At 40.7% G+C, this 13,867-nt stretch overlaps 4 non-coding genes across 4 annotated transcripts; all 4 read right to left on the bottom strand.

Annotated features, from left to right (window-relative positions):
- Nucleotides 1-648: 648 nt before the first annotated feature.
- On the bottom strand, nucleotides 649-722 carry TRNAN-GUU (transfer RNA asparagine (anticodon GUU)). Its single transcript has one exon. It is a non-coding gene; the product is annotated as a tRNA-Asn (tRNA).
- Nucleotides 723-2,954: 2,232 nt separating this feature from the next.
- Nucleotides 2,955-3,028, bottom strand: TRNAN-GUU (transfer RNA asparagine (anticodon GUU)). Its single transcript has one exon. It is a non-coding gene; the product is annotated as a tRNA-Asn (tRNA).
- A 2,222-nt stretch (nucleotides 3,029-5,250) lies between these two features.
- On the bottom strand, nucleotides 5,251-5,324 carry TRNAN-GUU (transfer RNA asparagine (anticodon GUU)). The gene has a single exon. It is a non-coding gene; the product is annotated as a tRNA-Asn (tRNA).
- Nucleotides 5,325-12,147: 6,823 nt separating this feature from the next.
- TRNAN-GUU (transfer RNA asparagine (anticodon GUU)) lies at nucleotides 12,148-12,221 on the bottom strand. Its single transcript has one exon. It is a non-coding gene; the product is annotated as a tRNA-Asn (tRNA).
- Between the last annotated feature and the right edge of the window lie 1,646 nt (nucleotides 12,222-13,867).

Raw genomic sequence — 13,867 nt, 5'->3', positions numbered from 1 at the left:
AGGCCATAATTCACATTGTGAACTCCGTAGATGTTCTTCAAATATGGGAGAAAGGAATCTGTACTTAAAAAAAAAAAAAAAAAAGCACTCAATGGCACATTTGACTATAAGTAAACTGTGACATGGTGTGGCGTGAAACTGATAATGGCGTTCGTCGGGCATGGGGGATTAGCTCAAGTGGTAGAGCGCTCGCTTAGCATGCGAGAGGTAGCGGGATCGATGCCCGCATTCTCCAATACAATCTTTGGATTCCTTTTTCAGTTGGCCGAGTGAATTGTTTATGCCACCTGCTCGTGGCACACACGTCCAAACCTTGAAGACTTTCAACAATGGCTAAATCAAGCCTTCGATAGCTCAGCTGGTAGAGCGGAGGACTGTAGATCTAAATTAGCGGATTGCTAATGGTTCAATTCCGGCTCGAAGTAAGTTTTGTGTATTCTATCAGATGTTTTCAACCTTCTGGCAAATACCAGACAGCTATGCTCTTTCTGGACATGTAAACAGAAACACAACCGGAAAGTTTTTTCTCCAGTTTGCCTTGTGAATTCAAATCTTAGGCAGCAACAGTGCTTTTACTTTATGGAGATGCTGAGCACCAATGTGAAAACGTCTTCAACTGTAGCATGCTACCCAAGCAAAAGGAACCAACGTCCCTGGGTGGACTCGAACCACCAACCTTTCGGTTAACAGCCGAACGCGCTAACCGATTGCGCCACAGAGACACAAACGCCTGCCGAACTTTCGTCTAACAGCCGGACGCACCCACCAGTTTTAACCGGAACCTTAAACAATGGTCAGACACCATTTCCTCTAATGATTTTCAACAATAATATGACACAAGAAAGCAAAAAAAAACAAAGAAACAATTGCAGAACCCCAGGAGTACTCTAGTCGCCAACAAATATGTAATGGCTGAAAATTTACATGTCATCGACCTGAACACAAACAGTCATTAGAATTTTACTCTGTACATCTGTTAACACAAGCAGAGTGGCGCAGCGGAAGCGTGCTGGGCCCATAACCCAGAGGTCGATGGATCGAAACCATCCTCTGCTAAATTGTGCTGCATTGCATCTTTTTCTACAAACTAGCTAAGTTTTTTTTCACTTCCCCATTTTGGTTCTCTATATACAGAGAAATGGTTTGCTAGAAAATTGCTCGACTGTATTTGTAGACCATAATTCACATTGTGAAACCCAGCGGTCAATGGATTGAAACCAACCTCTGCTAAATAGTTGTGTTTTATAAACTTCATCATTGCATATCAACTGAACTTTTCTGTCAACAGCAAACGTGTCTCGGATCAAAAACACTAGTCAAAATCCTAAATCCCAGTACAACTCGTGCCAAAGGACCAGAAGGAGATTCGCGACCTCTCAGCATTTTCTATATTCAAACCAAACCATAAAAGATCAATCTTTTCGCTTGGGATTGTGCTGCATTACAACTTTTTTCTACAAACTAGGTAAGTTTTTTTTCATTCCCCCAGTTTGGTTCTCTATATACAGAGAAATGGTTTACTAGAAAATTGCTCGACTGTATTTGTAGGCCATAATTCACATTGTGAAACCCAGCGGTCGATGGATCGAAACCAACCTCTGCTAAATAGTTGTGTTTTATAAACTTCATCATTGCATATCAACTGAACTTTTCTGTCAACAGCAAACGTGTCTCGGATCAAAAACACTAGTCAAAATCCTAAATCCCAGTACAACTCGTGCCAAAGGACCAGAAGGAGATTCGCGACCTCTCAGCATTTTCTATATTCAAACCAAACCATAAAAGGTCAATCTTTTTGCTTGGGATTGTGCTGCATTACAACTTTTTTCTACAAACTAGGTAAGTTTTTTTTACTCCCCCAGTCTGGTTCTCTACATACATAGAAATGGTTTGCTAGAAAATTGCCCGACTGTATTTGTAGGCCATAATTCACATTGTGAAACCCAGCGGTCGATGGATCGAAACCAACCTCTGCTAAATAGTTGTGATTTATAAACTTCATCATTGCATATCAACTGAACTTTTCTGTCAACAGCAAACGTGTCTCGGATCAAAAACACTAGTCAAAATCCTAAATCCCAGTACAACTCGTGCCAAAGGACCAGAAGGAGATTCGCGACCTCTCAGCATTTTCTATATTCAAACCAAACCATAAAAGGTCAATCTTTTTGCTTGGGATTGTGCTGCATTACAACTTTTTTCTACAAACTAGGTAAGTTTTTTTTACTCCCCCAGTCTGGTTCTCTACATACGTAGAAATGGTTTGCTAGAAAATTGCTCGACTTTATTTTTAGGCCATAATTCACATTGTGAACTCCGTAGATGTTCTTCAAATATGGGAGAAAGGAATCTGTACTTAAAAAAAAAAAAAAAAAAAAAAAAAAAAGCACTCAATGGCACATTTGACTATAAGTAAACTGTGACATGGTGTGGCGTGAAACTGATAATGGGGTTCGTCGGGCATGGGGGATTAGCTCAAGTGGTAGAGCGCTCGCTTAGCATGCGAGAGGTAGCGGGATCGATGCCAGCATTCTCCAATACAATCTTTGGATTCCTTTTTCAGTTGGCCGAGTGAATTGTTTATGCCACCTGCTCGTGGCACACACGTCCAAACCTTGAAGACTTTCAACAATGGCTAAAGCAAGCCTTCGATAGCTCAGCTGGTAGAGCGGAGGACTGTAGATCTAAATTAGCAATCCTTAGGTCGCTGGTTCAATTCCGGCTCGAAGGAAGTTTTGTGTATTCTATCAGATGTTTTCAACCTTCTGGCAAATACCAGACAGCTATGCTCTTTCTGGACATGTAGACAGAAACACAACCGGAAAGTTTTTTCTCCAGTTTGCCTTGTGAATTCAAATCTTAGGCAGCAACAGTGCTTTTACTTTATGGAGATGCTGAGCACCAATGTGAAAACGTCTTCAACTGTAGCATGCTACCCAAGCAAAAGGAACCAACGTCCCTGGGTGGACTCGAACCACCAACCTTTCGGTTAACAGCCGAACGCGCTAACCGATTGCGCCACAGAGACACAAACGCCTGCCGAACTTTCGTCTAACAGCCGGACGCACCCACCAGTTTTAACCGGAACCTTAAACAATGGTCAGACACCATTTCCTCTAATGATTTTCAACAATAATATGACACAAGAAAGCAAAAAAAAACAAAGAAACAATTGCAGAACCCCAGGAGTACTCTAGTCGCCAACAAATATGTAATGGCTGAAAATTTACATGTCATCGACCTGAACACAAACAGTCATTAGAATTTTACTCTGTACATCTGTTAACACAAGCAGAGTGGCGCAGCGGAAGCGTGCTGGGCCCATAACCCAGAGGTCGATGGATCGAAACCATCCTCTGCTAAATTGTGCTGCATTGCATCTTTTTCTACAAACTAGCTAAGTTTTTTTTCACTTCCCCATTTTGGTTCTCTATATACAGAGAAATGGTTTGCTAGAAAATTGCTCGACTGTATTTGTAGACCATAATTCACATTGTGAAACCCAGCGGTCAATGGATTGAAACCAACCTCTGCTAAATAGTTGTGTTTTATAAACTTCATCATTGCATATCAACTGAACTTTTCTGTCAACAGCAAACGTGTCTCGGATCAAAAACACTAGTCAAAATCCTAAATCCCAGTACAACTCGTGCCAAAGGACCAGAAGGAGATTCGCGACCTCTCAGCATTTTCTATATTCAAACCAAACCATAAAAGATCAATCTTTTCGCTTGGGATTGTGCTGCATTACAACTTTTTTCTACAAACTAGGTAAGTTTTTTTTCATTCCCCCAGTTTGGTTCTCTATATACAGAGAAATGGTTTACTAGAAAATTGCTCGACTGTATTTGTAGGCCATAATTCACATTGTGAAACCCAGCGGTCGATGGATCGAAACCAACCTCTGCTAAATAGTTGTGTTTTATAAACTTCATCATTGCATATCAACTGAACTTTTCTGTCAACAGCAAACGTGTCTCGGATCAAAAACACTAGTCAAAATCCTAAATCCCAGTACAACTCGTGCCAAAGGACCAGAAGGAGATTCGCGACCTCTCAGCATTTTCTATATTCAAACCAAACCATAAAAGGTCAATCTTTTTGCTTGGGATTGTGCTGCATTACAACTTTTTTCTACAAACTAGGTAAGTTTTTTTTACTCCCCCAGTCTGGTTCTCTACATACATAGAAATGGTTTGCTAGAAAATTGCCCGACTGTATTTGTAGGCCATAATTCACATTGTGAAACCCAGCGGTCGATGGATCGAAACCAACCTCTGCTAAATAGTTGTGATTTATAAACTTCATCATTGCATATCAACTGAACTTTTCTGTCAACAGCAAACGTGTCTCGGATCAAAAACACTAGTCAAAATCCTAAATCCCAGTACAACTCGTGCCAAAGGACCAGAAGGAGATTCGCGACCTCTCAGCATTTTCTATATTCAAACCAAACCATAAAAGGTCAATCTTTTTGCTTGGGATTGTGCTGCATTACAACTTTTTTCTACAAACTAGGTAAGTTTTTTTTACTCCCCCAGTCTGGTTCTCTACATACGTAGAAATGGTTTGCTAGAAAATTGCTCGACTTTATTTGTAGGCCATAATTCACATTGTGAACTCCGTAGATGTTCTTCAAATATGGGAGAAAGGAATCTGTACTTAAAAAAAAAAAAAAAAAAGCACTCAATGGCACATTTGACTATAAGTAAACTGTGACATGGTGTGGCGTGAAACTGATAATGGCGTTCGTCGGGCATGGGGGATTAGCTCAAGTGGTAGAGCACTCGCTTAGCATGCGAGAGGTAGCGGGATCGATGCCCGCATTCTCCAATACAATCTTTGGATTCCTTTTTCAGTTGGCCGAGTGAATTGTTTATGCCACCTGCTCGTGGCACACACGTCCAAACCTTGAAGACTTTCAACAATGGCTAAATCAAGCCTTCGATAGCTCAGCTGGTAGAGCGGAGGACTGTAGATCTAAATTAGCAATCCTTAGGTCGCTGGTTCAATTCCGGCTCGAAGGAAGTTTTGTGTATTCTATCAGATGTTTTCAACCTTCTGGCAAATACCAGACAGCTATGCTCTTTCTGGACATGTAGACAGAAACACAACCTGAAAGTTTTTTCTCCAGTTTGCCTTGTGAATTCAAATCTTAGGCAGCAACAGTGCTTTTACTTTATGGAGATGCTGAGCACCAATGTGAAAACGTCTTCAACTGTAGCATGCTACCCAAGCAAAAGGAACCAACGTCCCTGGGTGGACTCGAACCACCAACCTTTCGGTTAACAGCCGAACGCGCTAACCGATTGCGCCACAGAGACACAAACGCCTGCCGAACTTTCGTCTAACAGCCGGACGCACCCACCAGTTTTAACCGGAACCTTAAACAATGGTCAGACACCATTTCCTCTAATGATTTTCAACAATAATATGACACAAGAAAGCAAAAAAAAACAAAGAAACAATTGCAGAACCCCAGGAGTACTCTAGTCGCCAACAAATATGTAATGGCTGAAAATTTACATGTCATCGACCTGAACACAAACAGTCATTAGAATTTTACTCTGTACATCTGTTAACACAAGCAGAGTGGCGCAGCGGAAGCGTGCTGGGCCCATAACCCAGAGGTCGATGGATCGAAACCATCCTCTGCTAAATTGTGCTGCATTGCATCTTTTTCTACAAACTAGCTAAGTTTTTTTTCACTTCCCCATTTTGGTTCTCTATATACAGAGAAATGGTTTGCTAGAAAATTGCTCGACTGTATTTGTAGACCATAATTCACATTGTGAAACCCAGCGGTCAATGGATTGAAACCAACCTCTGCTAAATAGTTGTGTTTTATAAACTTCATCATTGCATATCAACTGAACTTTTCTGTCAACAGCAAACGTGTCTCGGATCAAAAACACTAGTCAAAATCCTAAATCCCAGTACAACTCGTGCCAAAGGACCAGAAGGAGATTCGCGACCTCTCAGCATTTTCTATATTCAAACCAAACCATAAAAGATCAATCTTTTCGCTTGGGATTGTGCTGCATTACAACTTTTTTCTACAAACTAGGTAAGTTTTTTTTCATTCCCCCAGTTTGGTTCTCTATATACAGAGAAATGGTTTACTAGAAAATTGCTCGACTGTATTTGTAGGCCATAATTCACATTGTGAAACCCAGCGGTCGATGGATCGAAACCAACCTCTGCTAAATAGTTGTGTTTTATAAACTTCATCATTGCATATCAACTGAACTTTTCTGTCAACAGCAAACGTGTCTCGGATCAAAAACACTAGTCAAAATCCTAAATCCCAGTACAACTCGTGCCAAAGGACCAGAAGGAGATTCGCGACCTCTCAGCATTTTCTATATTCAAACCAAACCATAAAAGGTCAATCTTTTTGCTTGGGATTGTGCTGCATTACAACTTTTTTCTACAAACTAGGTAAGTTTTTTTTACTCCCCCAGTCTGGTTCTCTACATACATAGAAATGGTTTGCTAGAAAATTGCCCGACTGTATTTGTAGGCCATAATTCACATTGTGAAACCCAGCGGTCGATGGATCGAAACCAACCTCTGCTAAATAGTTGTGATTTATAAACTTCATCATTGCATATCAACTGAACTTTTCTGTCAACAGCAAACGTGTCTCGGATCAAAAACACTAGTCAAAATCCTAAATCCCAGTACAACTCGTGCCAAAGGACCAGAAGGAGATTCGCGACCTCTCAGCATTTTCTATATTCAAACCAAACCATAAAAGGTCAATCTTTTTGCTTGGGATTGTGCTGCATTACAACTTTTTTCTACAAACTAGGTAAGTTTTTTTTACTCCCCCAGTCTGGTTCTCTACATACGTAGAAATGGTTTGCTAGAAAATTGCTCGACTTTATTTGTAGGCCATAATTCACATTGTGAACTCCGTAGATGTTCTTCAAATATGGGAGAAAGGAATCTGTACTTAAAAAAAAAAAAAAAAAAAAAAAAAAAGCACTCAATGGCACATTTGACTATAAGTAAACTGTGACATGGTGTGGCGTGAAACTGATAATGGCGTTCGTCGGGCATGGGGGATTAGCTCAAGTGGTAGAGCGCTCGCTTAGCATGCGAGAGGTAGCGGGATCGATGCCCGCATTCTCCAATACAATCTTTGGATTCCTTTTTCAGTTGGCCGAGTGAATTGTTTATGCCACCTGCTCGTGGCACACACGTCCAAACCTTGAAGACTTTCAACAATGGCTAAATCAAGCCTTCGATAGCTCAGCTGGTAGAGCGGAGGACTGTAGATCTAAATTAGCAATCCTTAGGTCGCTGGTTCAATTCCGGCTCGAAGGAAGTTTTGTGTATTCTATCAGATGTTTTCAACCTTCTGGCAAATACCAGACAGCTATGCTCTTTCTGGACATGTAGAAAGAAACACAACCGGAAAGTTTTTTCTCCAGTTTGCCTTGTGAATTCAAATCTTAGGCAGCAACAGTGCTTTTACTTTATGGAGATGCTGAGCACCAATGTGAAAACGTCTTCAACTGTAGCATGCTACCCAAGCAAAAGGAACCAACGTCCCTGGGTGGACTCGAACCACCAACCTTTCAGTTAACAGCCGAACGCGCTAACCGATTGCGCCACAGAGACACAAACGCCTGCCGAACTTTCGTCTAACAGCCGGACGCACCCACCAGTTTTAACCGGAACCTTAAACAATGGTCAGACACCATTTCCTCTAATGATTTTCAACAATAATATGACACAAGAAAGCAAAAAAAAACAAAGAAACAATTGCAGAACCCCAGGAGTACTCTAGTCGCCAACAAATATGTAATGGCTGAAAATTTACATGTCATCGACCTGAACACAAACAGTCATTAGAATTTTACTCTGTACATCTGTTAACACAAGCAGAGTGGCGCAGCGGAAGCGTGCTGGGCCCATAACCCAGAGGTCGATGGATCGAAACCATCCTCTGCTAAATTGTGCTGCATTGCATCTTTTTCTACAAACTAGCTAAGTTTTTTTTCACTTCCCCATTTTGGTTCTCTATATACAGAGAAATGGTTTGCTAGAAAATTGCTCGACTGTATTTGTAGACCATAATTCACATTGTGAAACCCAGCGGTCAATGGATTGAAACCAACCTCTGCTAAATAGTTGTGTTTTATAAACTTCATCATTGCATATCAACTGAACTTTTCTGTCAACAGCAAACGTGTCTCGGATCAAAAACACTAGTCAAAATCCTAAATCCCAGTACAACTCGTGCCAAAGGACCAGAAGGAGATTCGCGACCTCTCAGCATTTTCTATATTCAAACCAAACCATAAAAGATCAATCTTTTCGCTTGGGATTGTGCTGCATTACAACTTTTTTCTACAAACTAGGTAAGTTTTTTTTCATTCCCCCAGTTTGGTTCTCTATATACAGAGAAATGGTTTACTAGAAAATTGCTCGACTGTATTTGTAGGCCATAATTCACATTGTGAAACCCAGCGGTCGATGGATCGAAACCAACCTCTGCTAAATAGTTGTGTTTTATAAACTTCATCATTGCATATCAACTGAACTTTTCTGTCAACAGCAAACGTGTCTCGGATCAAAAACACTAGTCAAAATCCTAAATCCCAGTACAACTCGTGCCAAAGGACCAGAAGGAGATTCGCGACCTCTCAGCATTTTCTATATTCAAACCAAACCATAAAAGGTCAATCTTTTTGCTTGGGATTGTGCTGCATTACAACTTTTTTCTACAAACTAGGTAAGTTTTTTTTACTCCCCCAGTCTGGTTCTCTACATACATAGAAATGGTTTGCTAGAAAATTGCCCGACTGTATTTGTAGGCCATAATTCACATTGTGAAACCCAGCGGTCGATGGATCGAAACCAACCTCTGCTAAATAGTTGTGATTTATAAACTTCATCATTGCATATCAACTGAACTTTTCTGTCAACAGCAAACGTGTCTCGGATCAAAAACACTAGTCAAAATCCTAAATCCCAGTACAACTCGTGCCAAAGGACCAGAAGGAGATTCGCGACCTCTCAGCATTTTCTATATTCAAACCAAACCATAAAAGGTCAATCTTTTTGCTTGGGATTGTGCTGCATTACAACTTTTTTCTACAAACTAGGTAAGTTTTTTTTACTCCCCCAGTCTGGTTCTCTACATACGTAGAAATGGTTTGCTAGAAAATTGCTCGACTTTATTTGTAGGCCATAATTCACATTGTGAACTCCGTAGATGTTCTTCAAATATGGGAGAAAGGAATCTGTACTTAAAAAAAAAAAAAAAAAAGCACTCAATGGCACATTTGACTATAAGTAAACTGTGACATGGTGTGGCGTGAAACTGATAATGGCGTTCGTCGGGCATGGGGGATTAGCTCAAGTGGTAGAGCACTCGCTTAGCATGCGAGAGGTAGCGGGATCGATGCCCGCATTCTCCAATACAATCTTTGGATTCCTTTTTCAGTTGGCCGAGTGAATTGTTTATGCCACCTGCTCGTGGCACACACGTCCAAACCTTGAAGACTTTCAACAATGGCTAAATCAAGCCTTCGATAGCTCAGCTGGTAGAGCGGAGGACTGTAGATCTAAATTAGCAATCCTTAGGTCGCTGGTTCAATTCCGGCTCGAAGGAAGTTTTGTGTATTCTATCAGATGTTTTCAACCTTCTGGCAAATACCAGACAGCTATGCTCTTTCTGGACATGTAGAAAGAAACACAACCGGAAAGTTTTTTCTCCAGTTTGCCTTGTGAATTCAAATCTTAGGCAGCAACAGTGCTTTTACTTTATGGAGATGCTGAGCACCAATGTGAAAACGTCTTCAACTGTAGCATGCTACCCAAGCAAAAGGAACCAACGTCCCTGGGTGGACTCGAACCACCAACCTTTCAGTTAACAGCCGAACGCGCTAACCGATTGCGCCACAGAGACACAAACGCCTGCCGAACTTTCGTCTAACAGCCGGACGCACCCACCAGTTTTAACCGGAACCTTAAACAATGGTCAGACACCATTTCCTCTAATGATTTTCAACAATAATATGACACAAGAAAGCAAAAAAAAACAAAGAAACAATTGCAGAACCCCAGGAGTACTCTAGTCGCCAACAAATATGTAATGGCTGAAAATTTACATGTCATCGACCTGAACACAAACAGTCATTAGAATTTTACTCTGTACATCTGTTAACACAAGCAGAGTGGCGCAGCGGAAGCGTGCTGGGCCCATAACCCAGAGGTCGATGGATCGAAACCATCCTCTGCTAAATTGTGCTGCATTGCATCTTTTTCTACAAACTAGCTAAGTTTTTTTTCACTTCCCCATTTTGGTTCTCTATATACAGAGAAATGGTTTGCTAGAAAATTGCTCGACTGTATTTGTAGACCATAATTCACATTGTGAAACCCAGCGGTCAATGGATTGAAACCAACCTCTGCTAAATAGTTGTGTTTTATAAACTTCATCATTGCATATCAACTGAACTTTTCTGTCAACAGCAAACGTGTCTCGGATCAAAAACACTAGTCAAAATCCTAAATCCCAGTACAACTCGTGCCAAAGGACCAGAAGGAGATTCGCGACCTCTCAGCATTTTCTATATTCAAACCAAACCATAAAAGATCAATCTTTTCGCTTGGGATTGTGCTGCATTACAACTTTTTTCTACAAACTAGGTAAGTTTTTTTTCATTCCCCCAGTTTGGTTCTCTATATACAGAGAAATGGTTTACTAGAAAATTGCTCGACTGTATTTGTAGGCCATAATTCACATTGTGAAACCCAGCGGTCGATGGATCGAAACCAACCTCTGCTAAATAGTTGTGTTTTATAAACTTCATCATTGCATATCAACTGAACTTTTCTGTCAACAGCAAACGTGTCTCGGATCAAAAACACTAGTCAAAATCCTAAATCCCAGTACAACTCGTGCCAAAGGACCAGAAGGAGATTCGCGACCTCTCAGCATTTTCTATATTCAAACCAAACCATAAAAGGTCAATCTTTTTGCTTGGGATTGTGCTGCATTACAACTTTTTTCTACAAACTAGGTAAGTTTTTTTTACTCCCCCAGTCTGGTTCTCTACATACATAGAAATGGTTTGCTAGAAAATTGCCCGACTGTATTTGTAGGCCATAATTCACATTGTGAAACCCAGCGGTCGATGGATCGAAACCAACCTCTGCTAAATAGTTGTGATTTATAAACTTCATCATTGCATATCAACTGAACTTTTCTGTCAACAGCAAACGTGTCTCGGATCAAAAACACTAGTCAAAATCCTAAATCCCAGTACAACTCGTGCCAAAGGACCAGAAGGAGATTCGCGACCTCTCAGCATTTTCTATATTCAAACCAAACCATAAAAGGTCAATCTTTTTGCTTGGGATTGTGCTGCATTACAACTTTTTTCTACAAACTAGGTAAGTTTTTTTTACTCCCCCAGTCTGGTTCTCTACATACGTAGAAATGGTTTGCTAGAAAATTGCTCGACTTTATTTGTAGGCCATAATTCACATTGTGAACTCCGTAGATGTTCTTCAAATATGGGAGAAAGGAATCTGTACTTAAAAAAAAAAAAAAAAAAGCACTCAATGGCACATTTGACTATAAGTAAACTGTGACATGGTGTGGCGTGAAACTGATAATGGCGTTCGTCGGGCATGGGGGATTAGCTCAAGTGGTAGAGCACTCGCTTAGCATGCGAGAGGTAGCGGGATCGATGCCCGCATTCTCCAATACAATCTTTGGATTCCTTTTTCAGTTGGCCGAGTGAATTGTTTATGCCACCTGCTCGTGGCACACACGTCCAAACCTTGAAGACTTTCAACAATGGCAAAATCAAGCCTTCGATAGCTCAGCTGGTAGAGCGGAGGACTGTAGATCTAAATTAGCAATCCTTAGGTCGCTGGTTCAATTCCGGCTCGAAGGAAGTTTTGTGTATTCTATCAGATGTTTTCAACCTTCTGGCAAATACCAGACAGCTATGCTCTTTCTGGACATGTAGACAGAAACACAACCGGAAAGTTTTTTCTCCAGTTTGCCTTGTGAATTCAAATCTTAGGCAGCAACAGTGCTTTTACTTTAAGGAGATGCTGAGCACCAATGTGAAAACGTCTTCAACTGTAGCATGCTACCCAAGCAAAAGGAACCAACGTCCCTGGGTGGACTCGAACCACCAACCTTTCGGTTAACAGCCGAACGCGCTAACCGATTGCGCCACAGAGACACAAACGCCTGCCGAACTTTCGTCTAACAGCCGGACGCACCCACCAGTTTTAACCGGAACCTTAAACAATGGTCAGACACCATTTCCTCTAATGATTTTCAACAATAATATGACACAAGAAAGCAAAAAAAAACAAAGAAACAATTGCAGAACCCCAGGAGTACTCTAGTCGCCAACAAATATGTAATGGCTGAAAATTTACATGTCATCGACCTGAACACAAACAGTCATTAGAATTTTACTCTGTACATCTGTTAACACAAGCAGAGTGGCGCAGCGGAAGCGTGCTGGGCCCATAACCCAGAGGTCGATGGATCGAAACCATCCTCTGCTAAATTGTGCTGCATTGCATCTTTTTCTACAAACTAGCTAAGTTTTTTTTCACTTCCCCATTTTGGTTCTCTATATACAGAGAAATGGTTTGCTAGAAAATTGCTCGACTGTATTTGTAGACCATAATTCACATTGTGAAACCCAGCGGTCAATGGATTGAAACCAACCTCTGCTAAATAGTTGTGTTTTATAAACTTCATCATTGCATATCAACTGAACTTTTCTGTCAACAGCAAACGTGTCTCGGATCAAAAACACTAGTCAAAATCCTAAATCCCAGTACAACTCGTGCCAAAGGACCAGAAGGAGATTCGCGACCTCTCAGCATTTTCTATATTCAAACCAAACCATAAAAGATCAATCTTTTCGCTTGGGATTGTGCTGCATTACAACTTTTTTCTACAAACTAGGTAAGTTTTTTTTCATTCCCCCAGTTTGGTTCTCTATATACAGAGAAATGGTTTACTAGAAAATTGCTCGACTGTATTTGTAGGCCATAATTCACATTGTGAAACCCAGCGGTCGATGGATCGAAACCAACCTCTGCTAAATAGTTGTGTTTTATAAACTTCATCATTGCATATCAACTGAACTTTTCTGTCAACAGCAAACGTGTCTCGGATCAAAAACACTAGTCAAAATCCTAAATCCCAGTACAACTCGTGCCAAAGGACCAGAAGGAGATTCGCGACCTCTCAGCATTTTCTATATTCAAACCAAACCATAAAAGGTCAATCTTTTTGCTTGGGATTGTGCTGCATTACAACTTTTTTCTACAAACTAGGTAAGTTTTTTTTACTCCCCCAGTCTGGTTCTCTACATACATAGAAATGGTTTGCTAGAAAATTGCCCGACTGTATTTGTAGGCCATAATTCACATTGTGAAACCCAGCGGTCGATGGATCGAAACCAACCTCTGCTAAATAGTTGTGATTTATAAACTTCATCATTGCATATCAACTGAACTTTTCTGTCAACAGCAAACGTGTCTCGGATCAAAAACACTAGTCAAAATCCTAAATCCCAGTACAACTCGTGCCAAAGGACCAGAAGGAGATTCGCGACCTCTCAGCATTTTCTATATTCAAACCAAACCATAAAAGGTCAATCTTTTTGCTTGGGATTGTGCTGCATTACAACTTTTTTCTACAAACTAGGTAAGTTTTTTTTACTCCCCCAGTCTGGTTCTCTACATACGTAGAAATGGTTTGCTAGAAAATTGCTCGACTTTATTTGTAGGCCATAATTCACATTGTGAACTCCGTAGATGTTCTTCAAATATGGGAGAAAGGAATCTGTACTTAAAAAAAAAA

Source organism: Dendrobates tinctorius, unplaced genomic scaffold, assembly GCF_039654945.1.
Source record: "Dendrobates tinctorius isolate UK_male_01 unplaced genomic scaffold, ASM3965494v1 ptg000251l, whole genome shotgun sequence".
Lineage (NCBI taxonomy): Eukaryota > Metazoa > Chordata > Amphibia > Anura > Dendrobatidae > Dendrobates > Dendrobates tinctorius.
The sequence above is the reverse complement of the archived record's forward strand: the minus strand, read 5'-3'. Positions and strand labels throughout refer to the sequence as shown.